Genomic DNA, 13,390 nt, shown 5'->3' on the forward strand with positions numbered 1-13,390 from the left:
CCAGATGGGTGGCCCCCCTGGCATGTACCAGTGCGTGGGGTTGTTCCTCCCCAAGGGCAGGACTTGGCACTTCCCCTTGTTGAACTGCATGAGGTTCCTCTCAGCCCATTTCTCCATCTTGTCAAGGTCCCTCTGGATGGCAGCACAGCCCTGCGATGTATCAGCCTCTATTCCCAGTTCTGTGTCATCAGCCAACTTGCTGAGGGTACGCTCTGCCCCATCATCCAGATCACTAATGAAGACATTGAACAGTACTGGACCCAGTATTGATCACTGGGGTACACTGCTATTTACTGTCCTCCAACTAGACTTTCTGCCACTATGACCATGGGATCCTCTTTGAGGATGGAGGACTGCTAGGGAGAGACCGAATCCACATGACCAAGTGGGGCACAAACAGCTTTGCCAACCTGGCAAGGAGAGCTTTACACTAGGAATGATGTGGAAGGGATGACCAACAGTCAAGTGAGGAAGTCATAGATAGTCACTGGATGGGCAAGCAAAGGATGTGGGGTAAGCAAGAGGGACCTCATAATCAACAAAACAGGGTTGAAAGTGGACCACTTCAAGCATATGCACATAACTAAGGAAGTGTCAGGAGATCAGCATTATGGGAAAGCTTTCATGCCCTTTTGGGGAAATTGGTACGACTGGATGCCTCTCCAAAGTGCCTGCACACTTATGCATGCAACATGGGGGAAAATAGGAGGAATTAGATGTCTCTGATCACTTGCAGGGCTATGACCTCAGGGATCACAGAGATATTGTGGAATGGCTCATACAAGTTGATGCTGCAATGGATGGATGCAGAATCTTTAGGGAAAACAAGCCAAGAAAGTGCTCTATATGAAAGAGGATCTGGAATGCATGGAGATTTGTCTAGGGATGGATGATAAGCCAGTTGAGAGCTTAAGGGTCTGGATTAGATGACATACCAGCGTGGGTGATGATGTGGGTATCTGATACAGACTGCCTGATCGGGAGGAAGTAGATGAAGTCTTGTGGTGGGTTGACCGTGGCTGGCTGCCAGGTGCCCGCCAAGCTGCTCTATCACTTCTCAACAGAATGGGGGAGAAAAATGTGATGAAAAGCTCATGGGTCGAGATAAGGATAGGGACATCATTCAGCATTTATTGTCACAGGCAAAACAGACTTGGCTTGGGGGAGATTAGTTTATTGCCAATTAAACAGAGTAGGATAATGAGGAATAGGAACAAATCTAAAAACACCATCTCCCCACCCCTCCCTTTTTCCCAGGCGCAACTTTGCTCCCAACTCTTCTACCTCCTCCCTCTGAGAGGTGCATGGGGATGGGGAATGGGGGTTGCGGTCAGTTCATAATGTTTTGTCTCTGCCTTCTCCTTCTTCCTCATGCTCTTTCCCCTGCTCCAGTGTGGGGTCCCTCCCACGGGAGACAGTCCTTCATGACCTTCATGCTTCACCATGGTCTTCACCACGGGCTGCAGGGGAATCTCTGCTCTGGCACCTGGAGCACCTCCTCCCCCTCTTTCTTCACTGACCTTGGTGTCTGCAGAGTTGTTTCTCTCACGTATTCTCACTCCTTTCTCCCAGCTGCTGTTGTGCAGCAGACTTTACCCTTTCTTAAATATGTTATCACAGAGGTGCTACCACTGTCTCTGATTGGCTCAGACTTTGGCCAGCAGTGGGTCCATCTTGGAGCCAGCTGAAACTGGCTCCTTCTGACATGGGGACAGTTTCTGGTGTCCTCTCATAGAAGCTGTCCCTGCACCCCCCACCTCTACCAATACCTTGCCATGTAAAACCAATACAGGTTGTCTTCAGGCAACTGGAATAAGCCTCATGTTCGCAGGCTCTGGTTCTCATGAGAGACTTGAACAACCCCAATATCTGCTAGAGGGACAACAAAGCGGGGCACAAGCAACCCAGGAGGACAGTTAAGCAATGCAACTGGTTGTCCAGAGAAGTTTGTGTAGTTTCCATCCTTAGATCTTTTCAAGACCTGAGTGGGTAAATCCCTGAGCAAACTGGTCTGAATTCAGCATTGACCATGCTTTGAGCAGGAGGTTGGACTAGAGACCTCCTGAGGTTCCTTCCAAGCTGAATTATTCTTTGATTCTATATTATGTAACAATTATTTAGTTTCTGATTTAACAAACAGAACTGGACACTTCACCTAAGACCCTTTAAAAAAACCTTATGATCAGCAGTGAAAATTCTTTTTGGCATTCCTACAGGTACATCAGTAATTGCAGCAATTGTTTCCTATCTCCTGAAAGCTTCCATCATTAATTTTCCACCTTCAGTTTTTGCCTGAGTGCTTTTGCTTTTAAAGAGCGAAGACCTGCAGGAAATGGCAATTATTGTAATACTGTGGTTTCCTCAAGTAAGCTCAAAGTACCCCAAACCATTGCCAACATGCTGTTTATTTTAGTTCCGAAGAACAAAATGCAATGTGCAGTGTTCAAAGACAGTATCAATAAGCAATATATAAGAATGTGTTTAACTAACAGAAGGTAGGATTGCTCTTACTGCTGTGAAATCTTGGTGGTGAAGAACGAGTGCTGCTACAGTAATGAAGAAGAAAAAACTAGAAAAGGGAGATCATATTATCTTTAAATGAGTCGTGTGTCGTCGTCCCGTCTGTCCGTCCCCCCCCATCTAAGAAGAAACAGTGCAAGTAAAGACTGGATTTTGTTTATGAGGCAAAACACCATGTTTTGTAGAGTAAGAATGAATGGTTAATGGAAGTCACCTAATGTGAGAAATGCTCTTTTTCAACTTGAGTAATTGATTAATTCTGTAATTAGGAGCTTCCGCTAGCAAAGTTAGCCAATTTACTTATAAAGAAAGAAATATTTATTTTTCACAGCATCCTTTTCTTCAAATTTGTAGTGATACTAGTTTATGTAACTGCCCCCAATGTGGATGCTCATCTGAAATTTAATTTGGATTTATAAAACTTCTAACTTCTGTATGAGCTCCATGGAACAGGCTTTTTTGTCTTTTTTTTTTTTCCTTTCTTTTTCTTTCTTGAGGTTTCCAGGCAAAGAACAAACACTCTTTGCACTGTCAATCATCTAACCCACTTATGCTTCTACATAAACATTTTTTGTATGCACTTACTAATTAACTAAGCATTCATTCATGTTAATTTATTACCTTCAGGATAAGAGTCAAAGTATAAGGAATACTGTAAATAATGTGTCAATGATATTTAGTTCTTTAAGGAATTATTATTTTTTTCTGGACAAATGCTATGTAAAACACCTAACATAAGATCTTTTTCACCCCACTGTATTACAGGATGATCTGTTTTAAAAAATATGTGTGGAAAGCAGCAGCTCAGTGTCATCCTGATTTAAAAAAGAAAAAAAAAAGTCTTTAGCTATGAAGAAAGAGGAATTCTAAGTTCTAAATAAATAGTATTCCCTCTTTCTAGCTAAACACTGTATTATTAGAGAAAAGACAGTGGCTCTGGTCTTTTGCTAGAATCATTAGATAATAATCAATGTTACTCCTGACTCAGGTAAAGAGTGTTTGACTTCTTTTTAAACAAAGAATTTGGGCTTTTTCCTACACAGTAGGTTTTCATCCATTTTGTGGCCACTAAAAGCTTTTCACAAAAATTTCAACTGACCAAATTTTACATAGAGCTTGTTTTTCAAAAAGGTTTTTCCTCACTGTTAATTTCTTTTATGGTAATATTTATTAGGAAGTTATGTGACAGAGTAGGTTTTGAGGATTATTCCTCATCCCCCCAATATTGAAAATCAGGAAAAGAAAAAAAAAGATGAAAGTCATAAAATAGAATTATCAGTTTACATCCTTACTAAATTAAATACATTTTTCCCATTTGTTTGGCTACCTGCTGTTGGTAACTTTCTGATTATCCAGAGAAAAAGAAAACTGCCTATGGTGGGGTATTTCTACAAAGCAGTACTGGCAGATATTTTCCTGAGTTGGTTCTTACAGCATAGCTAACAGAGGCAGCTAACATGCAGCACTTTGCTCAGAAGGGGACCAGAAACTTTGCAGAGAACAGCATCCATGTCCTGAGCAACGGTGTTAATGTGTCACAGGGCACCAACTCCAGCCATCAGAGCAACTATCCCTATAATGTCAGAGGCCTCAATCCAGACCGAACTCCCGAGGGAAGATGCAGCTCTCAGAGTACAATGAGTGCCTGGGGTCTCTCACTAAGGCTGGGGCAGAGTGAGACGGTTTCCTTGCCTGCAGGAGGTGTGCAGTGGTACAGTTGGCAGCTGCCAAGGAGGTGCTGGAAGAGGTCAGCAGACTACGTGATATCAGAGACAGTGAGAAAGAGATCAACTGGATCTTTTTCGAGACCCTGTAGCCTGAGCCCTCAGCTGCATTGAAGGAGGATCAGGTGGCCTGTGCTTATTGGGTTAGGAAATGGTGAAGGCTGGAAGCTTGTGGCTTCTGGCAACAGGAAGAAGGCTCCTGCTCCACCTGCATATCTCCAACTAAAGAACAGGTTCAGTACCCTCACAGCAGATGAGGGTCTGGGAACTCTGTCCAATGAAGCATTCGAGCTAACTAAGTCTGAGCCATGCAGCAGCACCAGAAGGAAGTGGCAAGTGACAATAGTGGGAGATACCATGCTGTAGGGGACGGGGGCCCACATCTGCTGACCTGACCTGATGTGTTGGGAGGTTTACTGCTTGCTGGGGGTTGGAGACGGGATGCTGTGGAGATACTGCCAAGGTTTGTTCATCCCTCAGACTATTGCTACTTGCGAATCTTCACATGGGCACCAACGATACTGCCGGAGGAGACCTGGAGCATATCAAGTGTGACTACGTGCATCTGGAGTCAATGGTCAAGGGCATGGGGGTCCAGGTAGTGTTCTCCTTGATCTTTCCAGTGAGAAGCAAGGGCTTGAGGAGGAACGGAAGGATCCTTTGGGTCAACAGTTGGTTGCCCAGCTGGGGATGACAATTGGTATTTGTATTTTACGACCATGGGGACCCTTCTTTAAGGACTGAAGACTGCTAGAGAGAGATGGGATCCACCTGACCAAGTGGGGCAAAACCATCTTTACCAACAGGCTGGCCAGCTTGGTGAAGAGAACTTTAGACTAGAAATGACAGAGGAGGGAGATGACGACCCACAATCAAGCGAGGGAGTGGTGGAATGGGTTGGCAAGCAAAGGGTGCAGGGTGTTATGGAAAAGAGAGAGCTTGTAATCAGCAAAACAGGGCTGAAGGAGAGACACTCTGCTGGACACAATTCTTACAAACAAGGAAGCTTTTCTTACAATTCTTACAAAGTGGTCGGTGATGTGAAGGTTGGGGGGGCAGCCTGGGCTGCATTGACCATGAGATGGTGGAGTTGAGAATACTGAGAGGAGGGAACAAGGCACATGGCAGGATCACAACTCAAAACTTCAGGAGAGCAGACTTTGGCCTGTGCAGGGACCTGCTTGGAAGAATCCCATGGGAGACAGTCCTGGAGAGCAGAGGGGGTCCAGGAGACCTGTTTGATATTCAAGGATCACCTCCTGAAGCTCAAGAATGGTCCATCACAATGAGCAGGAAATCAAGCAAAGGTGGCAGGTCTTCATGGACAAACAAAGAGCTCCCAACTAAACTGAAACACGAAAAGGAAGCATACAGGAGCTGGGAAAAGGGGCAAGTGACCCAGGAGGAATGCAGGGACACTGTCCAAGTGTGCAGAGATGGGGCTAGGAAAGCCAAAGACCACCTGGAGTTGAAATTGGTGAGGGATGTGAAGGTCAACATTAAGGGTTTCTACAGGTACATCAGCAGCAAAATGAAGACCAGAGAAAATGTGGGCCTGCTGCTGAATCAGGTGGGGGACCTGATGGAATACTGAGGTACTGAATGCCGCCTTCACCTCAGTCTTTACTGGTAAGGATTGCCTTCAGGAATCCCAGGCCTCTGAGACCAGAGGGAAAGTCTGCAGCAAGGAAGAATTCTCTTCAATAGAGGAGGACCCAGTTAGGGAAACATTTAAACAAACCGAAGATGCACAAGTTCATGGGACCTGATGGGATGCACCCATCCCATCAGTGCTAAGGGAGCTGGCTGATGTCATTGCGAGGCCACTCTCAATTATCTTTGAACGGTCATGGTGATCAGGGGAGATTCCTGAGGACTCAAAGAAAGCAAATGACACTCTAGTCTTCAAGAAGGGCAAGAAGGAGGATCTGGGGAACTACAGGATGGTCAGCTTCACCTCTATTCCTGGGAAGATGATGGAGAAAATAGTCCTGGAAGCCATTTCCAAAGAAGGTGCTTGGTAGGAATCAGCCTGGATTTAGGAGCGGGAGATCATGCCTGACCAATATGATAAGTCTTCTACAATGAGTCAACTAGCTTGGCGGACAAGGGGAGAGCAGCGGATGCTGTTCATCTTGACTTTAGCAAGGCTTTCGACACTGTCCCCCATAACATCCTCATAGACAAGCTGATAAAGTACAGGTTAGATAAGTGGACAGTGAGGTGGACTGAAAACTGGCTGAACTGCCAGGCCCAGACAGTTGTGATCAGAAGCATAAAGTCTAGATGGAGGCCAGCCTCTAGTGGTGTCCCCTGGGGTTGATCCTTGGGCCAATACTGTTTAACAATTTCATTAATGACCTGGACAATGTGACAGAGTGCACCCCTCAGCAAGTTTGCCAATGATACAGAACTGGGAGGAGCGGTTGATAGACCAGATGGCTGTTGTGCCGTTCAGAGGGACCTCAACAGGCTGGAGAAATGGGCAGACAGGAAACTCATGCAGTCCAACAAAGGGAAATGCCAAGTCCTGCCCCTAAGGAGCAATAACACAACGCACCGGTACAGGCTAGGGGCTGACTGGCTGGAAAGCAGCTTTGCAGAGAAGGACATGGGGGTCCTGGTGGACAACAAACTGAACGTGAGCCAGTAACGTGGCCTTGCAGCAAAGGAGGCCAACGGTATCCTGAGCTGCATTAGGAACAGTGTTGACAGGAGGTCAAGGGAGGTGATTGTTCCCCTCTAGTCTCAGCTCGGAGGCCACACCTGGAGTATTGTGTCCAGTTCTGAGATCCTCAGTACAAGAGATGTGGACATACTGGAGTGAGTCCAGCAAAGGGCCACTATGATGATCTAGAGCATTTGACATAGGAGGAGATGCTGAGAGAGCTGGGATTGTTTAGCCTGGAAAAGAGAAAGTTCAGGAGGGATCTTATCAATATGTCTAAATACCTGATGGGAGGATGTATTGAAGATGGAGCCAAACTCTTCTCAGTGGTGCCCAGTGACAGGACAAGAGGGAATGGGCACAAATTGAAACATAGGAAATTCCATTTAAACTCTAAGAAAAAAACTTTTTTACTCTAAGGGTGGTCAAACACTGGACCAGGTTGCCCAGAGAGGTTGTGGAGTCCCCATCCTTGAAGATATTCAAAACCTGACTGGACGGTGTTCTGAGCAACTTGCTCTGGTTGATCCCGCTTTGAGCGAGGGTTGGGAGGGGGTTTGGACTAGACAGTCTCCAGAGATCCCTTCCAACCTCAACTACTCTACTATTTTATGGTTCTGTGATTACACTTGAAGTCACCATGACAGGTGTCATTTACAGTATCAAAAGTAGCTTTGCTAGCTACAAGGATAGCTGAGGTTCTATGTCTTAAAATATTAATCCAGCTTTATAAAGTGATTATTGTTTGGTCCACGGAAAGGATATAAAACTTAGTATTTACAAGAATTATACTGAATTGTAAATAGGAAATTTCTTTTTAATATTTAACATGACATACAAAACATACAGTAAATGTTTTAGGAAGGAATTTAAATTACAGGCACCACTTCCAGGAAGATCAACCTGAACTTTGCAACTGATAAGTTGTTAAACCAGGGGCGATCCCAGACACCAAACTGGGAGGGATGTGGGAATTAATAGAACTATGCAAACCAATGAAGGGACTTGCAGGGGGAAGGGGAAGCAGGGAGAAGCCAAGAGGGAGCATAGACAGAAAGGGGGATAAAACAGGCCTGTCACAGGTAAAAAGGGGCCAGTCAGTACGCTTGTCTGGCTGAGCCCTATGCCTGATCACTGCAGTCTGTCCTATTTTCTTACATTTTCTTTTTAAAATCATTTCTTAATTATCTCTCTGCTTAATCTCACACTCTGTCCCCTGTGTATGTGTGCTGCAAGGAACAGGTGCCAGCTGCTGGTGAGACCTGTGTGTGTGTGAGTGAAATTCAGTGCCCAGCTGCTGGAGTCAGACTGGGGGGGTGTAGGCACCCTGGGGCCCCTGGTGTCAGCTACGGGAGTGAGTGCAGGTCCTAGCATCAGTAGTTGGAGGGGCCATAGCTCTCTAGATCATCATCATAGAATCATCATATGGTTTGGGTTGGAAGCAACCTTTAAAGGTCCAACCCCCCCTGCCGTGGGCAGGGAAACCTTTCACTAGATCAGGTTGCTCCTAATGCACCCCAGGATGCGGTTTGCTCTCTTGGCTGCCAGGGCACACTCCTGACTCATATTGAGCCTGTTGTCAACCAGCACCCCCAGATCCCTTTCCGCAGGGCTGCTCTCCAGCCACTCCTCTCCCAATTTATACTCGTGCCCGGCATTACTCCATCTTAGGTGCAGAATCTGGCATTTGGACTTGTTAAATTTCATCCCATTAATCATAGCCCAATGCTCCAATCTATCTAGATCCCTCTGCAAGGCCTCTTGTCCTGCAAGAGAGTCAACAGCACCTCCCAGTTTGGTATCGTCAGCAAACTTGCTAATGGTGCATTCAATTCCTGCTTCCAGATCATTGATAAAAATATTGAACACAATTGGCCCTAGAATTGGGTCCTGAGGAACACCACTGGTGACCGGTTGCCAGCCAGATGTAGCCCCATTCACTACAATTCTCTGAGCCTTGCCGTTCAGGCGGTTCTTCACCCAGCGCACCATGTACCTGCTCATCTCACAGTTGGACAGCTTGTCCAGAAGGATGCTATGAGGGACAGTATCCAGAAAGACTACATCCACTGCCTTCCCTTCATCCACTAGGTGGGTGACCTTACCATAGAAGGATATCAAATTAGTTAGACAAGACTTTCCCTTTGTAAACCCACGTTGACTGTGCCCGATGATTGCATTATTCCTTAAATGCCTTTCAATAGTACCCAGTATGATCTTCATAATTTTCCCAGGAACTGAGGCTAGACTAACGGGTCTGTAGTTCCCTGGGTCTTCCCTCATGCCCTTCTTGTAAATTGGAATAACGTTGGCTAGCTTCCAGTCAGCGGGGACCTCCCCAGACTCCCAAGACCTTTGGTAGATGATCGAGAAGGGTACTGCCGTAACATCCGCTAGCTCCTTCAGAACTCTGGGGTGAATCCCATCAGGCCCCATGGACTTGTGTACATTCAGATGATACAGCTGGTCCCTTACAGTTTCAGTGTCCACAAATGGAAAGTCACTGTTCCCACGCTCATGGTCCTCCGACTCCGGGGACTGGGCAGCCCGAAGTCTCTCAGTATTATTAAAGACTGAGGCAAAAAAAGCATTGAATGCCTCTGCTTTTTCTGCATCGCTATTAGTCAGGTGACCATCTTCAACAGGTATCGGTCCAATGTTTACTTTAGACCTCCTCTTGCCGTTAATGTACTTTAAAAAGCCCTTGTTTGTCACAACACTGCCCAGTTTCAACTCTAATTGAGCTTTGGCCTTTTGTGTCTTCTCCCTGCATATATGAACCACAGCTCTGTACTCTTCCTGTGAAGCCCGACCTCGCTTCCAGAGATCATGCAATTTCTTTTTCCTCTTGAGCTCCACGAGGAGTTCCCTGTTCAGCCAAGCTGGTCTTCTGCCCTGCTTGCTTGACTTTTGACACACTGGAATTGCCTTCTCCTGTGCTTCTAAAGGTGGTTCTTAAAGACTGACCAGCACTCATGGACTCCTAAGCCCTCAAAAGCAGATTCCTAGGGGACACTGCTAAGTAGCTCCCTGAATCACTTAAAGTTTGCTCTCTTGAAGCCCAGCGTAGCAACTCTGCTGACCTTTTTTTCTCACTACACTGAAAATTTTACACTCAACCCTTTTGTGATCACTGTGGCCAAGACAGCCACCTACCATCACGTCTCCCACAAGCCCTTCTCTGTTCACAAACAACAACTCCAGGAGGGCATCTTTCCTAGTTGGCTCACGGAGTACTTGTGCCGAGACATTATCTCCCACAAACTTCAAGAATTTCACAGACTGCTCATCTCTAGCAGTATGATATTCCCGGTTGATGTCTGGGAAGTTGAAATCTCCCATAAGAACAAGGGCTACCAATCCAGAGATTTCTCCCGATTGCCTACAGAAGAACTCATCAGTGCTGTCATCCTGGCTGGGCGATCGGTAGTAGATACCCACTGCAACATCTCCTTTGTTTTCCACACCCCCACCCCACCCCAGTCCTCACCCAGAGGCTCTCTACCACATCACCGCTAACTGTACGGGCTGTGCAATCAAACCTCTCCCTTACATATAGTGCAACACCTCCACCTTGCCTGCCCTGCCTGTCCTTCCTGAACAGCACGTAGTCCTCCATCCCAGCACGCCGATCGTGGGACTCATTCCATCAAGTCTCACTAATAAGAATGATATCATAGTTCTGGGAACTAACCAGCACTACCAGTTCATCCTGTTTCTTTCTCATTGTCCAGGTTTCAGCTGGGATAGGGTTAATTTTCTTCTTAGTAGCCGGTGCAGTGATGTGTTTTGGATTTGGTGTGAGAACAATGCTGATACGAAGCTGATGTTTTTGGTTGTTGCTGGGTAATGTTTATCCTAAGTCAAGGACTTTTCAGGTCCTTGGGCCCTGCCAGTGAGAGGGCTGGAGGGGGACGGGAAATTGGGTGGGGACACAGCCGGGACAGCTGACCTGAACTAGCCAAAGAGGTATTTCATACCATATGACGTCAAGCTGAGTATATAAACTGGGGGAAGAAGAAGGAAGAGGGGGACATCTGGCATTATGGCGTTTGTCTTCCCGAGTAACCGTTACGCGCGATGGAGCCCTGCTTTCCTGGGGATGGCTGAACACCTGCCTGCCGATGGGAAATAGTGAATGAATTCCTTGTTTTGCTTTGCTTGCATGCGTGGCTTTTACTTTACGTATTAAATTGGTCTTATCTCAACCCTTGAGTTTTACATCCCTTTCAGATTCTCCTCCCCATCCCTCTGGGTGAGGGGGAGTGAGCAAGTGGTGGCGTGGTGCTTGATTGCCGGCTGGGGTTAAACCATGAAACTCATACTATGTGCATTGGTGTACAAGCATTTCAGATATGCTCCTGAACCCTAAATATAAATATGAATCTGTCCTCTTTCAGTTTCAAAATGTTGCTCCTTGTCCTGTCACTACAGGCCCTAGTAAAAAGTCTCTCTCTTCCCCCTTTATATATAGTAAGGCTGCAATAAGGTCTCACTGGAGCCTTCTCTTCTCCAGGCTGAATAACCCCAGCTCTCACAGCCTTTCCTCATAGGAGAGGTGTTCCAGCCCTCTGATCATTATCGTGGACCTCCTCTGGACCCACTCTAACAGAACTGGATGCCCCAGAGCTGGATGCAGTACTCCAGGTGGGGTCTCACAAGAGCGGAGTAGAGGGACGGAATTGAACTGCTGGCCATGCTTCCTTTTGTGCAGCCCAGGATGCGATTGGCTTTCTGGGCTGCAAGTGCACATTGCCGGCTCATTGTCCAATTTTTCATCCACCAGTATCCCCAAGTCCTTCTTTGCAGGGCTGCTCTCAGTCCATTCATCCCCAGTCTGTACTGATACTGGGGATTGCCCTGACCCAGGCGCAAGACCTTGGACTTGGCCTTGTTGAACTTCATGAGGTTTACATGGGCCCGCTTCTCGAGCTTGCCCAGGTCCCTCTGGATGCCATCCCTTCCCTCTAGCAAATTAACTGCATCCCTCAGCTTGGTGTCATCTGCAAACTTGCTGAGGGTGCACTCAGTCCCACCGTCTGTGTTGATGAAGATATGAAATGGTACTGGTCCCAATATGGACCCCTGAGGGACACCACTCGTCACTGGTTTCCACTCGGACACGGAACCATTGACTATAACTCTTTGGACATGGCCATCCAGCCAGTTCCATATCCATCTAACAGTCCATCGATCAAACTCATCTCTCTCCAATTTAGTGGCCAGAATGTTGTGGGGGACCATATCCAAGGCCTTATAGATGTCCAGGTAGATGGCATCCATACCTCTTCCCTTGTCCACCGATGCAGTCACTCCAGCGTAAGAAGGCCACTAGATTAGTCAGGCATGATTTGCCCTTGGTGAAGCCATGCTGGCTGTCTCTAATCACCTCCCTGTCATCCATATGCCTCAACATATCTTCCAGGAGGATCTGCTCCATGATATTACCAGGCACCACGGTGAGGCTGAGTGGCTGGCAGTTCCCAGGGTCCTCCTTTTTACCCTTTTTAAAAATGGGTGCAGTTTCCCTTTTACCAGTCACCGAGGACATAGTCTGACTGCCATGACTTCTCAAATATAATGGAGAATGGCTTAGCAACTACATCAGCCAATTCCCTCGGGACCCTGGCATGCATCTCGTTGAGTCCCATGGACTCGTGTATGCTCAGGTTCCTTAGGTGGTCTTGAACCTGATCTCCTCCTATGATGGGAGGAACTTCATTCTCCCAGTCCCTGTCTAGAGGTTCAGGGGATTGAGAGATGTGAGAAGAGACATTGCCAGTTTCAGGGTGATTGAAGTCCCACAAGAGGATCAGAGCCTGGGAGCGCAATGCTTCCTGTAGTTGGAGTGCTTCATCAACATCCTCCCCTTGATCCGATGGCCTGTAGTGAACACTAACCGTGAGGTTTCCTTTGTTGGCTTTTCCCTTATTTTTACCCATAAGCTCTCAACTTGTTCATCGCTTTTTCTCAAAGACAGATCTGTGCAGTCAATACAATTTTTTACATAAAGGCAATCCCCCCCCTTCCTTCCTTTCCTGTGCTTTCTGAACAGTTTATTGCCATCAATTGCAGCGCTCCAGTCGTGCGATTCATCCCACCAAGTTTCAGTGATAGCAAATATATTATAGCTTTCTAGGTGTACAGCGGCTTCCATCATTTCCTGTTTGTTACCTATGCTGCATGCATTGCTATAGAGGCATTTTAGTGGGCCTATCAACCTTGTCACCTTTTAGAGGAACAGAGCTTATTTCCTTGAGGCATTTCACAGATGTTTCCTTGTTAGTTTCTAATATTTCTTTCATAATTTATTTTAATATTATATATTATATTTTATAGATATGTAGTTATAATTTCTTTTTAATTTTTAACAAAACATACAAAACATAATAAATCTATATAATAAATTTATACTGCCTGGAAACCCTATTGAAAATAATTTACTACCAAAAGCAGCCATAAAAAATACCATGCATGA

At 46.2% G+C, this 13,390-nt stretch overlaps 1 protein-coding gene across 3 annotated transcripts in view; it reads right to left on the bottom strand.

The window, feature by feature from the left end:
- LOC119140829 (transcription factor RFX3-like) overlaps window positions 1–13,390 on the bottom strand; it is a 173,406-nt gene that overhangs the window by 13,966 nt on the left and 146,050 nt on the right. The gene's annotated exons all lie outside the window — the stretch shown is intronic.

Source organism: Falco rusticolus, chromosome W, assembly GCF_015220075.1.
Source record: "Falco rusticolus isolate bFalRus1 chromosome W, bFalRus1.pri, whole genome shotgun sequence".
NCBI lineage: Eukaryota > Metazoa > Chordata > Aves > Falconiformes > Falconidae > Falco > Falco rusticolus.